General features: G+C 37.9%; 1 pseudogene; it reads left to right on the forward strand.

Annotated features, from left to right (window-relative positions):
* The first annotated feature begins 10,394 nt into the window (after positions 1-10,394).
* On the forward strand, positions 10,395-11,096 carry LOC103555035 (protein BUD31 homolog; annotated as a pseudogene).
* The last annotated feature ends 3,968 nt before the right edge of the window (positions 11,097-15,064 follow it).

Below are 15,064 nucleotides of genomic sequence, written 5' to 3' on the forward strand. Positions count from 1 at the left end.
TCATAGGTTAAAACCCAATCTCCAATGTGATGGTATTGGAGGTGGGGACTTTGGGAGGTGACTAGGTCATGAGAGTGGAGCCCTCATGAATGGGGCTAGTGCTCTTATAAAAGAGACCCCAGAGAGATCCCTTGCTCCTTCTACCATGTGACGTTATAGTGAGAAGACAGCTATCTAGGAACCAGGAAGTGTGTCCTTACCAGACACTGAATCTGCTAGCACCTTGTTCTTGGACTTTCCAGCCTCCAGAAATGTGAGAAATAAATTTCTGTTGTTTATAAGCCATTAAGTCTATAGTACTCTGTTATAACATCCTGAATGGACTAAGACACCATCTCAAGCCTTGATTTGGTCCTTAATAATTGAAGGAAATGGGCAAGTGTTGATTGCATTTCATGTGACCACCCCACACCACTGTCAACTTTGGAGACTATAATAAGAGCCTTAAGAGTAGTAGAAATAATCTAATTACCTATTCTCATCCCACTGATATTCACAAGTAGCCCCACCCTGTCCGGTCTTGGTCATTGCTGTGGGGCCGCCATCTCAGTCTCGACATCTACGTGTCTTTTGATTCTGAAAGTGGTTGGGCTTGACCTCTTGAGCTTTAGTCATCACCATGAGAGGAAGATGCCCCGGATAGCCTGCTGTCCAAGAGGGATGAAAGACAGAGCAGAACCATATCCAAACTGTGGCTTGGAGACAAGCCCAGCTGTGCCCGACATCACTTAATTCTTATATCCTACAAGTAGCAATATGACTTTGGGTAAGTGAACTCACATCTTTATGCTCCTTATTCCAAATTTGTAGAAAGAAGCTATTGAGCCAGAGGATTATAAAGTCTGTTCCAGCCCTAAAATTGATTCTGACAAACTTGTGGTTGGAGGGGAAGGCAGAAATTAATGTCTCTATCATATAAATAAGGAATATAGAGTTCTTGGACCTTAAATAAATTGAGCAAGGTCACTCAGCTAATAAGTGGTGAGGTCAGGATTCAAACCTAGAACTTCTAACTATAATGCCACAAAATATTTTGCCACCCCATGTGGATTCTAGCTAAATCATAGTTCTCTGTTCTAGAAAAGCAAAGTGTGTGAAGTTTTCAACAGTAGAAAATTTGAATTTGGAGAACGATGTGGTAAGAAGATTTATTGAAAAGTGATTTTAGAGCCTGTAAGTCTTTAGGGCAATCTGGAAGAGGGCTCAGCTTGATGGTGAACAGTGTGAGGTTGGAGGAACCAGAGAAAAAGAGTCCTGTGTCTCCAGGAGTTGAGAACAGGAAGTTCAAGAATACAGATGAGGGATGAAACAAAGTGATGCTATCATTGCGGCTAACCAGAGGAACTTCCTGGTGTTTCTCAAACCATTATTGAATTGAATATCTGTTGAAGACACCCAGGAATCTGTATTTTAATAAGCTTCTCAGCTGATTTTTACATCATTCATGTATTAAATTTTGAGAATGCCTCAGAAGCCCTCTAATACAATCATCAACACCTGAGGAACTATCCACACCTGTAGTCATTATTGTCTTACATCAGGAGGGATGCCTTGAGGTAAAGCAGAAGACAAGCCATCCCCAGCCCCAGAACCCATTTATCCTTTATCATACTGGATTGAGAAATTGAAGGGCTAATTTTACATGCCATTCCTGAATCAGAGATAATTCCCCAGCTTCTATTGACCAGTTCTCAGCCTGTATCTCACTCCGTATTTGAACTCCAAATACTTGCACACTCAGATTTTGTTCTTTCCTGTTGAGTGACGGCAACATTTAATCCCAATTTCAAGATTGCAAGCAGTGGACTTTCTTCTGTCTGTGTTGCTGCCTTGATTTGCATTTAGAGGAATCTGCTCTTGACGTCTGCTCTACTGAGCAGCAACCTATGATTACAACTGTGCAGGGCTCTCTCTTTTCTGGGATACCTGTCCTCACTCTATCCATGTGGTTTGGTGAGAGAGGGGCCTTGTGTCTCCACTAGTACCATTCTCTGGTCATAGCTGATGAGTTGGAGGTGGAGGGGAATTGCCTACTTAACCCAAACTTGTTTCCAAGATTTTGAAAGTGGAACTAAGTGGTTTTCCCCTCAGACTGACTAGTCATTTCAAAGAAATAAATTTACAGCGGGGACTGTTAGTGGTAAAGTTTTTCCAAAAGCAGAGGAAGCGTAAAAGTACCAGTGGGGTGGAGGATGCATACAAAGAAAACAAGTAAGTAGACACGCAAAGAAATACAAGGAAAAGAGAAAGGAGAGACAACCCTTCACATTTTTATCTCCAGTTGATCTGGAGAGGGAAGTCAAGATTCGTTTGTTTCTCACATGGATATTCAATTGACCCAGCTCCATGTTGAACAGAGTCTCATATCACAACTGCACTGCAATGTCATCTGTGTCATAAACTGATACTCTTGTAGGTCTATTTCAGGGCTCTCTCTTTTAGTACATTTATCAATTTGCACTGTCTGAAATTATGCATTATGGAAATCTTGGTATCTATCTAATAGAGTTCCTCCTCCAGTTTTGGCTCTCTGTGTTTTTATATACATCTTATTAGCAGCTTATTAATTTCCATCATAAAGAACCTATTTTGACTGGGATTGCTTTGAATATGTAAATCTGTAAAGAGAGAATTAAATCTTGATAATAGTCGTACAATCCAAGAATGTGATATATTCCATGATTGAATTCTCTAATTTCTCTTAATCATATTTTGTAGTTTTCCACATAAAAGATTGTACATTGTTCATAGATTTATTCCTTGATTTTTGATACTATTGAAAATGTATTTTCTTAAATACCCATCTTCAGTATGGGAGTAGTTATTTTTTTGGTGGTGTTTAGAAATATAGGTGATTTAAAAATGTATTGACTTTGTATCTAACCACCTCATCAAATGTACTTATTAGTTGTAATAGTTTTTCTGTATATTCTTTTGATGTTTTACGTACGTAATCACACCATCTATGAGTAAGACAGTTTTATTTCATCCTATCAAGTCCTTTTAAATAATCTTTACTACAAACAGTGATCATGAGCATTCTTGTCACCTTACAATCTCAGAGGGAAAATGTTCTGTATTTCACTGTTCGGTACGATGTTTGCTATCCATTTTTGGAGGGGTAGATTTTGTTAATAATATACATCTATTCTCAGTTTTCTTAGAAATTGTATCGTGAATGAGTGTTGGTTTTTATCAGATGATTTTTTTCTGTATCTAGTGAGATTATCATATTTTTTCTTCTTTAGTCTTTTCATGGGGTAAGTTATATTGATTTTAAATCTTAAACAAATCTGTGTTCCTGGAATAAACCAAACTTAGTCTTGTATATTATCTGTCTTGTATTATAACTGGATTTGATTTTTCTTTCCCCTCTCCCTTCCCACTTCTCCCCCCTTCTTTCCTTCTGTTGTTCTTTCCTTCCTTTCTTACTTCCCTTTTCCATCAGGCAATTTCATTAGAGAAGAGGCTTATAATTTTCTTTTCACTTAATGTCCTTGTCCTTTTTGTCTTTAAAGATTAGCCTGAATTCCTAACAAGAGCTGGGATGTGGAATCTCTGTGTATTTCTTTTTTTTAAGATACATTGACTTGTAAGGCAGGTTCAATGTGGGAAAATAATACAACATAACAGCAGAAGTGTTGTAAAGAGCATTGAAGGCAACTCATAAAAGGGTGTGGTATTTGCTCAAGGAGTATACGACAAAGTGAATCTACATTTGTTGAGACTAGTGCTTCTTTATCTAGCACTTTATGTTTCAGCCTATTATGGGACTCCAGTCGTCTCAAATTGTGCTAAGCGCTTTACACGGATTATCTCAATGTTCCCCACAATACTAAGTGATGGATACCTTTTAAATCCCCACTTTGCAGGTGAGAATATTGAAACACACAGAGAATAAATAAATTGCCTAAGATGATAGAGAGTATATATTTGAGACGGGGTTTGAAATAATGACAGTAATCTTATTATAGAGACATTTTTCCCATTTTGCTGATTAGGAAATTCTCCTTCAGAAAAGTTGCAGAACTGTCCCAGTATGGTGTAACTAGTAAGGACTTGAACTAGGTTTTAAATTCAGATCTGTTTAATTCCAGAGCACATAGTTTCCTTCTGAACCACGTGGCTTCAGGGACATGCTTGAGGCTGCTTTGAATACCATTCTCTGTAAAGAGCTGATTGCAGCTCTCATAATTACAAAGCTAGACTACGCATTCTCAGAAATGGTTGAGTGAGTATGCAGACCTCCTGCCCAGAATTCTGAGTTCTTGTCTTGGCTCTGCCACTCAATAGCTGTATGGCATTGTTCAGGTTGTTTCCTATCTGTAAAGGAAATGGGGTAGAAGAATGAAGATAATTCCCGTGTTCTTTACGGCTGTGCGATGATGGGTATGTTGTTGGGCAACGTTATTATAACATTCCTCTTTCCTCTTGAGCACAGTGAGTTTGATCTTACTGAAGTATTCTAACGCTTCATTTGTGTTAGCATGAGTTTCTCCCAGTTTTCAAAAGGTGTAGAGTGTTAAACAGCATCAGTTTGAGGATGGCACTACTTACTACCTGGGAATTTTCTTGAACATGTATCCATTATATTATAACTGCCATCCCTCCTCTGCTGGAAAGGCAGTAGGGTGGGTGATTATGAACACAAACTCTGAAGCAAGAACCTAGGTTCAAATCCTCTCTCCACCACTTAGTAGCTATGTGACCTTACAGCAGATCACCCAACCTGCCTGTGCCCAGTTGCCTTATCTAGACATGATTGGAATGATGTCTGCCTTATGCAGTTGCTAATAGGTTAATGAAGTTAATTAAGTCAAAGCTTTTAGAGCACTGCCCCGCATTCAGTAAATATTGGTTTATTACTGCTGCTGGTGTTATTATTATTATTATTGTTATTATTATTACTATCATATGTCTTTCAGCTGTTGCACAAATTGTGAAGAAACCTAAAAGCAAAGCCATTTGACACCATCAGAGTTGTCAAACCCACCAAGACAGATGTGCTTGGGGTAATTTCAAATGAAATGCTGCAACATGTGGCATGAGCAGTGGAGTGACGAGTGAGTCATGTGTAGGTGGAGCAGGTTACTTAAGTGCATATTTTTACATAAAAAAAGAATTTACTCCGCCATTAATTAAACTTCCCGGTTACACTATACTATATATTTGTGTGTGCCATTTATCATCACCTGATAAGTGGTTTGTATGATACATAAGTACACAAGAATACAGAGTAAAACGAGTCCTCACCTGTCCTCATCCTGTCACCATCACGATGCTACTCCCAGCCGGACAAAATCACTGTTAACAGTTTGGCATGAATCCTTCTAATTCTTCTGCTATAAATTTATACATATTCTATTTCTTTGTACAGAAACGGGATAATATTTATTTTTCTGCATGTTTTATCACTTAATATCTTGAGAAATCTTTCCATGTAAGTACATATAAATCTACCCTACTCTTTTTAACACGTATATTATTTCCTAGTATGAATACACCTTGATTTATTTTACTACTCCTCCCCTATTTTTAGACATTTCAGGTTTTTTTCAATTTTTATCTTGAAAACAATGCTTCAATACGCATTATTATGCGTAAATTTCCATGCACACATGTATGTATTTCTTTAGGATAGGTTTCCAGAGTTGTCATGCACGTGGTGTTTTATTATTTATAAAGCATTTTTAAAACAATCACTATTGGTTAAGTATCTACTAGAAACCAGACATAGGCCTAGGAGTTTAAATATATTGTATCATTTAATCTTCATTCTCACTTCATTTATAGATGAGGAAAAAGACTCCTAGAGGCTAAGCGACTTATGCTAGTCACACTGCTAGTAAGTGGTATTCAATGTTAGTGTTTTGGTGCCCTTTGGGGCAATTTTTATGCTCAGAAAAGAGTATTCAGAGATTTAAATTGGTTTTAGAAATTAATGTTTAATTTATGAAAGTGAAAAATCCAATACCTTATGCTTATTCTTTCTTATGCTTTTAAGTTCAGCTTACACACAGTATTTTATTCATAAGTCTAGAGAATTTTAGCAATCACATATAAGAGGATTTTGCATAATGTTTGCTTTCATTTACAACCTTAGCTAATTAAACATCTTCAAACATTTTAAAATGTATAAAATTTGATATACATATCAAATTCTTAAATACTCTAATTGTTGACTGACAAGCCTTCCCAACTACTTACATATCTTATAGAAACCTAAAAAATTAAACTTATACATGTGCTGAATCTTAAGTCACTTTCTAGTATTGTACATAAATTGAGTATGATTTCAACTTAAAAAATATATCTAAATAAGTCAATTATGTATTTCAAATTAGAGTTTGATGAGGACTCTTATTCTAATTGGCTAAATTATATAAACATTAAGAATATGAATAAGATTCCAAAATGTACGCTCTTTATTTCAAATGTTAAGATTATGGGTTTAATTGTCTAGAATTCATCCTAGATCTTCCCAGAATTTCAAGGTGCTAAACCATTAAGAATAATAGTTTACCTCACACAGTTTTAGGGTTAATTTCTAATGATGATTTGGTAATTGAATTTTCAGATTGCTTAAGGTCACGTAATGACCCAAAATTTCCGTGGGGATACTGTCTAGATTTTTGTAAGTCATCCTGATAAGACACACTGAACTATCTTTAGTCACTTTTTTGATTACCAAAGTGAGTTGTGTTCAGCTCCAACATTTTGAAAAATTATATTTCAAGCACAGAATAAGATAAAAGTTTGTCACCCAGAATATAATATTTAAAAACACATGTTGAAATTAACATAATTATATTTCCCCAGGTTTTATGAGACAGCCCAATAAAACAGATGCCTTTAAATAAAAAGTTAGAAAAATGAACATTTATTAGTCTTTTTTGATATATTAGTATATCAGTATGTATATAATATTGCTATATTTTGATATACCTCTCAGAAATTGAGGCAGTGAATTTCTTTAATAATGCATACAAAAAGGTGTTGTTGGTTTTTTAAAAATTTTTTTAGTCAGAAGAAGCAGTAGTCAGACTGCTTCTTTTCCTTTGTTTTTTATAAAACACTGACAGTGAGTGCCTCCTTGGCTAGGTCTCATGCTAATCCTGGCCCTGGTAAGACCCAATTGAGATAGCTAATGGATCATTAAAGACAATTCTTGACAGTAGATCACCAGGTAATTCTTATTGCAGAACTCAGAAGGGGTTTAAAGAAATGACTGCCGTTGCTATAACAAATTTCTTCCTTTGGGAACAGGCTTCTTCAGGCTTATACATATAAGATGAAAAATAGGTATAAAATTAATGCTAAGTCCTGTCTTATTCCAGTAACGTCATAATCATCCAGGGATTAATGGCCACATTTTTATACAAAAGCTCCATATTGGTTTCATATAGCTGCTGTAACAAATTATCACAAACTTAGAGGCTTAAAACAGCACCAACTCAACGTCTTACAGCTCTGGAGGTCAGAAGTCCAGAGTCTTACAGACTAAAACCAAGGTGTCCTCACGGCTGCGTTCCTTCTAAAGGCTCAGAGAGAATGCGTTTTCTTGCTTTTTCCAGCCCCTCAAGGTCACTTGCATTCCTTGGTTCATGGCCTCTTCATCTTCAAAATTCTAACTTCTGCTTCTGTCATCACATGTTTTTTTAAATTTTTTTTTGAGGAAGATTAGCCCTGAGCTAACTACTGCCAGTCCTCCTCTTTTTGCTGAGGAAACCTGGCCCTGAGCTAACATCTGTGCCCATCTTCCTCTACTTTACATGTGGGGCACCTACCACAGCATGGTGTGCCGAGTGGTGCCATGTCCGCACCCGGGATCCGAACCAGTGAACCCCAGGTGCCTGAGAAACGGAACGTGCGAACTTAACCTCTGCGCCACCAGGTCGGCCCCCGTCATCACATCTCTTTTATTCTGAGTTTGACTTTTTGCCTCCCTCTTATAAGGACTCTTGTGATTACAATGGGTCTGCTTAGATAATCCAGGACAATCTCCCCATGTGAATATCCTTAATTTAATCATATCTGGAAAACGCTTTTATCATATAAAGTAACATATTCACAGAGTCTTGGGATCAGAACATGGACATCTTCAGAGGGGGCATTATTCTGTCTACCACAGGCCACTTCCACCTCATTGAGAGATGCTTCTTAAATGAAATTTTAATATTTATATTAAAATTCTTTATTAACATGAACAATATTTTTCTGTTCACTAAAATAAATTTTGTACTAATTATAAATTTTAGTGTCTCAAGCCAAAGATATGAATTTTAACAATTTGAATGTTATACTTACAGAAAACTCCAATAATAAAATGCACAATACATGTTTTCCTTCCTGAACAGTGTGATAGAATGACAATATAGCAGTCTTTCAAATATAAAAATATACTCCATAAGGATAAAATTCCATTGGGATGTGTAACAAATATATGAATCTAAAGGCAAAATGAAAGTGATATAAAATTTTTAAATGTTAAAGAAAGCCTATTTTATGTCATATATAAATGGATAAAGGCATGTGTCAGATCCTAAGTGATCTTTAGATTCCTTTGAATATATTTAATACAAAGAAACTTTCATTTTAAAATATTAATATTTACAATATGCCAGAAATTGTATACATTACAGTCATTTGATCTTGTAATAGAAAATTTTAGGTCAAAATATGAAATTACATGATAGGCTACATAGTTCCAAAATGTTTTATCAGATAAATGAGCAGATGTTTATAGCCTGAAGTGTAGGGTCTTACGTCATACTGAAATTTTGTTCCAGGTCAAGAGATGCTCGTCAGTACTAAAGATTGTTGCAAACAGAATTTGATGCATAATTAGTATGTGACTTATTTTCAATCGCAATCTCTCTGAGCCCTTACCTATAGATGGTAGTAAGAGCACTAAATTTGTTCCCAGGGTTTTTGTCAATGATTCCATTTTGGTACAAGGGAATCATTTTGTATCAAATGGGACATACCATCTAAGTTTTTTCATCCGTTATAAGGTGCAATACGAATTATAGTTATTAATGGTGCTTGCTGGGATGTAAACGCTAACCAGTAACAGGGCTTTCCCTGCGCCCTGTTTTGGAGACAATTTTGCCATGAACCTGTTTATGGGGAGATCCAGGAGGAAATCCTGACAAATGCTCCTCTTCTCGCTCACTGAATCCTCCCTAAGGGACAACTTTAATGGGAACTACTGGTGACTGTTTACTGAATTGTGAAAGTTCAGGTCTTTGGAGATTTTCATTTTACACAGTCTTTCAAAGAGAGCTCTTAAAGGTTACATTGAAATATGTCATCCTTACCCCTCAATCTTCAAGCCTCTGACCTCAGAAGGACACCCATAATGGCTTTGTGAAGGGGGATTTGCTACTCGCCAGAGGCATTAGTGACAATTACTTGGAGGGAAAAACTAATGATTTTCTTACTTGTAGGAAGACTGGAGCTCCCATTGGTTGTCATCCCATTGGTAAGTTGCATGGCTTTTCTTATGATAATGGGGAGAATGCATGAACTGCACATTAAGGAGCTGTCTGAATAGAGAAATGTATTGACATTTCAGCATTATCTGAATTGTGTGTTAAGAGTGGCTTTGTCAAATTAAAATGAATGGCAGGTCAAAGCAAAAAATACGAGCTCTGTCTCACTACTCAGAATACGTAGTAAATGTTCTCTGAGTCCAAAAAATTTTAGCCAATTTAGGTCACAGAGATAAGCTTTCTCCATGGGGTTTGTGTAGAAAACATGGAGAAACGTGAGCTTCTAACTCTCTGTTCCGACAAACCTTTGCAAAGGCAACTCTTGCCTTTCACTTTGCTGTTCTTCATTATTTCCGTGTTTTGGTTAGCTCCTTACATAGAGGACAGCTGTGTGTGGTGGAAATGGCCTCAACTCAAGTTCATGAGAACCTAAACCCTTTTCTCCTAGTTTACTCCCTGACACGTGGTAGCCACTTCATTTCTCGGGTTCTCATTTGTAAATTTCTGACTGTCAGATCAGATCAACAATTTTTTTTATATCAAGCTATGCACAGATAATGATCCCAGTCCTCCACAGACCACTTCCCTGGGCAGGGCTTGAGATTCAGCAAAGGCCCAGCACTGATTTTATAAGAACAAAACCTCTTCCATGAGCAGAAATCCACACTAACTTTATCATTTGCTTTTCCACTCCAGAAAGCTATCACAATGTCAGTGGATGAGATGGATATTATTATAGGGCTAAAGTTGAATATGCTCTAATTAATTTTAAAGGTATATCTTCTGAGTCTCATGTGGCAGATGAAGGAGACAGATGCCCAATGAGGAGACTGATTACCAGAGATGGAATGTGACTTCCCCAAAGACATCGAATCTTCGCAAACTGTCTTGTGAAAGAAAATGCGTAAAGTCTAAAGAAGCTGGAAAGCTGCCCCAGATGGCAAGGAGATCGTTGAGCTGACACAGGACGAGTTGGATTAGAAGACAAGAGAAGCTAAAATAAAACCTCAGAGGGGCCGGTCCAGTGGTGCAGCTGTTGAGTGCACACATTCCACTTCTCAGCGGCCTGGGGTTCACTGGGTTGGATCCCGGGTGTGGACACAGCACTGCTTGGCACACCATGCTGTGGTAGGTGTCCCATGTATAAAGTGGTGGAAGATGGGCATGGATGTTAGCTCAGGGCCAGTCTTCCTCAGCAAAAAGAGGAGGATTTGGCAGTAGTTAGCTCAGGGCTAATCTTCCTCAAAAAAACCCACACACAATAAAACGAAAAACCTCAGAAAAGAAAGAAGAAAATGAAACTCTTGGCCCCTCCTTCAGAATTCATCATAAGAAAACTTGGTAAATCTTCAACCTTTTCATAAGCAGAAGGCCATGAGCCAAGAACTGTATGAATGATACATTAAGGAATGCGATGCAGATAAAAGGCTGATTGCCAAAAGGAAAAGAGAGAGTTATGAGAACCTGTGCTGTCTCTGATGTATTCAGACTTGGGATACCAACTTCAGAAATGACTTCATTTGCCAGGTCCTTGAAAGCAAGCTGGATGTGAGGATGATCATCAAGGATCATCACTGTGGCTGCAGGGGCTGCAGTGGCTGAGGCCACTCTGGCCCCCATTCTTACCCTGTCCTTGACCTTGAATCTCAAATATTGCTACTTTTTGTGTTCGCACCTGCTTCCTGCTTTCCTGGCAGTAATTTCCCTGGTAGCGAGGACCTAGGCCAGAGTTACAACACAGTCTCTATGGGTGATTTCTTCTGTCTTCAACAGGATCAATTATTTGTGATTAAAAATAACATCGTTAAACCTCAAAAAAGTAAGTAAATCATTTGAAAATACTTGTACTTTTACTCTAAGTAATGCAGCATTTAGAGTTAGGACATGTTTGCAAACTCACTCTAAGAACTATACCAATGGCCTCAACTTTTACCAACATTCTCACTTAAACTTATGTCTTTACCAGTTATGTCAAAGGAAGAGTTTAACATCCACTTGTCAGCTAACTAGCAGAAGTTTATAACAACTCCTTTGGATGAAGAACGATGCTTTCAATTGTCAATTCCAAGAAACTCTTTGGGCTGTAGTTTTTAAAGGATAGAGTCTTAGCAAGAAGAATATAAATAACTGTATAGCTCTTGTACCCAAGGGCCTTCAAAAGAAAATCCAGCTTTAGGTCCTTGTTTCTCTGTGTGCCTTCCTTCCTCCAGCAGAAATCCTTGGATCAAGGCCCTGACTTTTATCTCCCTTTCTCTTGGACCAGATCTTCCTTTGCTCCCTCTGGATTTTCCTCATGAAGCTTGGAGCCCTGAAGCTTTGGAAGCTGCCTCTCATATTACAAAGCCTTGTGACATGAAGCCTAAATCATCTCTGCTCTAGGCATTGGCACGATCTCTTGTACTTCTGTGCCTGGCTCTTCTCTCTGGATACACGTTCTCCTTGACCACTCTCTCCTTTCATCAGAGTTTTGTGATGAAGAGACTTGGAATTCAGGTATGAGTTTATGGTGATAGGGACAAAGAGGGGTCGATCTGTTTGGCTTTAAGATGCCAGGCATATCTTTAGCCAGGCAAAAATATTACACAAGTACATGGCTAGCCAAATAGACCACTGTGCTGCGCTCTTGAATCAAAAGCTTGTAATAATCAAATAGTGCATTTGCCTGCATATTCGCCAAATCACATCTTTGTCCTTGCTGTGCTCTGTTGTCGTTTTAAAATGAAAAATAACTGGAACATGAATTTGGCTAAGGTGAAGGAGCTGGTAGAGAAAGGGAGAATACAGTATCAGAAAATAGAAGGAATATTGAATAAGCTAGGTCCCTTTATTTTCACTGAGATATAATGGAAAGAGTTGGGATTAAGTGAGCAATCAGAACACAATTAGAAGATATAACACTCTATGCTCAAATGATCTTTCTCTCAGTGTGTCTTATTCCAAACACTGCCTGACACCAGTTCTAGTTTTATTCTTGGTCTAACCCCATCCCACCTAGTGGAAACTAGCTTCAACGATATTTCCTCTATTTTCTGATTTTTCATTCTCTTTCTCCAGTAGCTTCTTTAATTTAGTCCAGGACCATGTTCAAGTTACTCATTGCCTTAAATGATGACAACAACAAGAATGCCTAAGATGTGAATTTGGTAATATTGGAATGTGCATTAAGCTAAAGTGACTCATTTGGATGTGACAGTTCAGGGTGAGTGGTAAGTTGGGAAGTCAAAAGAGTGGAGTGAGGAATGAGGCAGGGATATTCAGGAAACTAAATGCGTGAATTGATAGTATTCGAATATTCTTTGTAAACAGAGCCTGGTGCATACTGTCCATGGTGTTTTGCAATTTTGATATCTAAGACATAGAGTCAGGATAGGGCACCGACTCCAGAGAACCATGGGCGCCACTGATGATGATGCTCACGTACAGGGGGAGTTGGCTGGGGCAGAAACAAGTTATTTGCAGGGAGATGTTGAAGAGCTTATGATATATGAAGTGATCTTTAAGCCCCTCAGGTATTCTGCTAATACTTGTTTAAACCCTGAGGTAGGAGAGGTAGGCCAAAACCTAGAGATCCTTAGAATGGTTCACACAAAACCAGGACCCAGATGGGAATCTTGATGCAAGATTTAAGTGTTAAGAGAGCTCTGAACATAGAACACCTCTTTCTGGAAAGTGGCTATGCATCTCTTTCTGAGGGAGCAATTCTGTGAGGGGACTAGATTGGCCATTATTAATACAATTGTACTAAAATAAGTATTTGCCACACAGAATTCTGAATCGGAATCCTTGAGGGTGAGGTCTGAGTATAATATGTGCTTTTAAGAGGTTCACCTGGAGACCTCTATGGGTGCCAGGTTTAAACTGCTATTTGGTAATTGTGACACCCACATCACAGTCACTGGAAGGGAGTGAAGGGGGTTTGAGTTGAAAGTTTACAGTTTTCATAACCCCTTGGATTCATGAAATTCAGACATATTTCCAGAAAGTCCTCAGTTTAACCTAAAACATCTTTAGTGTACACACATTAGTATGGAGGTGTAATTCTAGATACAGGGCAACTGAAAGAGCTGAAACAACAAATAGGATGACAAAGTTGCAGGGACTTCAGTGGTCTGCTGAAACACTGGCCCGGCAGGGCAGGTGAGGAATTTGGTCTCGGATCTTGTTTTCCAGAACACACAAATAATAGTGATCTTGTGGGAACTCTGCCAATCAGACTGTAAGGGGCTGAGTCAGAGAGAGCGCACGGTTCTTCCAGGTACCCTCAAACAGAGGTGTTGGCCTGCTGCAGACACCAGAGCCTCGCCACTTCTGCATGTGACAGCAGGATTACAAGTTTGCTGGGTGGAGAATTTCCCAGGGCAGAGGGCCTTCTGGAGCCCCTGGTGATTGAGTGAGAATACGATGTTTTGGGCAAAGGTGATTGTAAACGGAAACTCAAAGCCCTGGAACATACAGAGTTCATTACATTTGGCACTGGATTAGCTTTCTGGAGGACGCCCATCTTCTGTGCTTCTGGGGCTGGGGGGTGCTGGTACCAGCAGAGAAAAATCATGCATCTTGGCTGATGGGTGCCTCCACAAATGTGTGGACTTCCAGCCTGGTTTGGCCGCTGGGTTGACCCAGTAATTCATCCCTATTTGTCTTCCTTTTTGATTCCTCCCAACACTGTATCATAAGTGCAATTCAATGTGTTTTCAAAACACCATTTTTATAAAGGGCTACTTTCTATTCCATCATATGGTTGTTTAATAATGTATTCAAACATTCTCTTATTGTTAAGCTTGAAGGTTGTTTCCCATTGTTAGCTGTTAGGGATAACGTTGCCATGGATATCTTTGTACTAAATCTTGAACAAATCTCTTATTTCTTTACAGTAGCTTCCTACTTGTAGAATTACCAAGTGAAAGAGTAGAAAATTTAAATATGTGTGTGTACACATGTGTATATGTTTATGATATAAATAACACATGCTTACTATAGAAAAAACATATTAATACAGATAAGCAAATATTATCCATAATCCCAAGACTCAGAGATTAATGCGGGTAACATTTTACTAAATAATCTTTTGGAAATGTTTTATGCATACATTGCCATGAACTTTTCAAAAGGCTCATTATACATTTGCCAAGTTGCTGACCAGAAGAACAGGACAGTATACACTCCCACCTGCTGTATCTGAGCACTTTGATTATTATAATTACATAAATACTTTGGAAATAATCTCATTATTTTTATTAGAATTTATGCAACTCTAATGGAGTTGATTATCATTTTGCAACTTGAGTTTTTATTTCTTCTTTTGTGAATTGATTTTCATGTTCATTTCTCTTTGTTCTCTTCTTTTTGGAGGATAAAATTATTTTAAAATATAAAAAAATACAAAGAAGAAGCTAACAGTCACTCAATTACACAGAATTACCCATTGTGTTTATTTTAGTAAAATTTCTCTCGCTCTTATTTATAAGTTGTTCACATGACACAGGTAGTATATGAACACATTGTTTCTTTTGAATAAAAAACACATTGTACATCAAATGACAGTCCTCTTGACTTTGACCTCTCAATTT

This window comes from Equus przewalskii, chromosome 10, assembly GCF_037783145.1.
Source record: "Equus przewalskii isolate Varuska chromosome 10, EquPr2, whole genome shotgun sequence".
Classification (NCBI taxonomy): domain Eukaryota; kingdom Metazoa; phylum Chordata; class Mammalia; order Perissodactyla; family Equidae; genus Equus; species Equus przewalskii.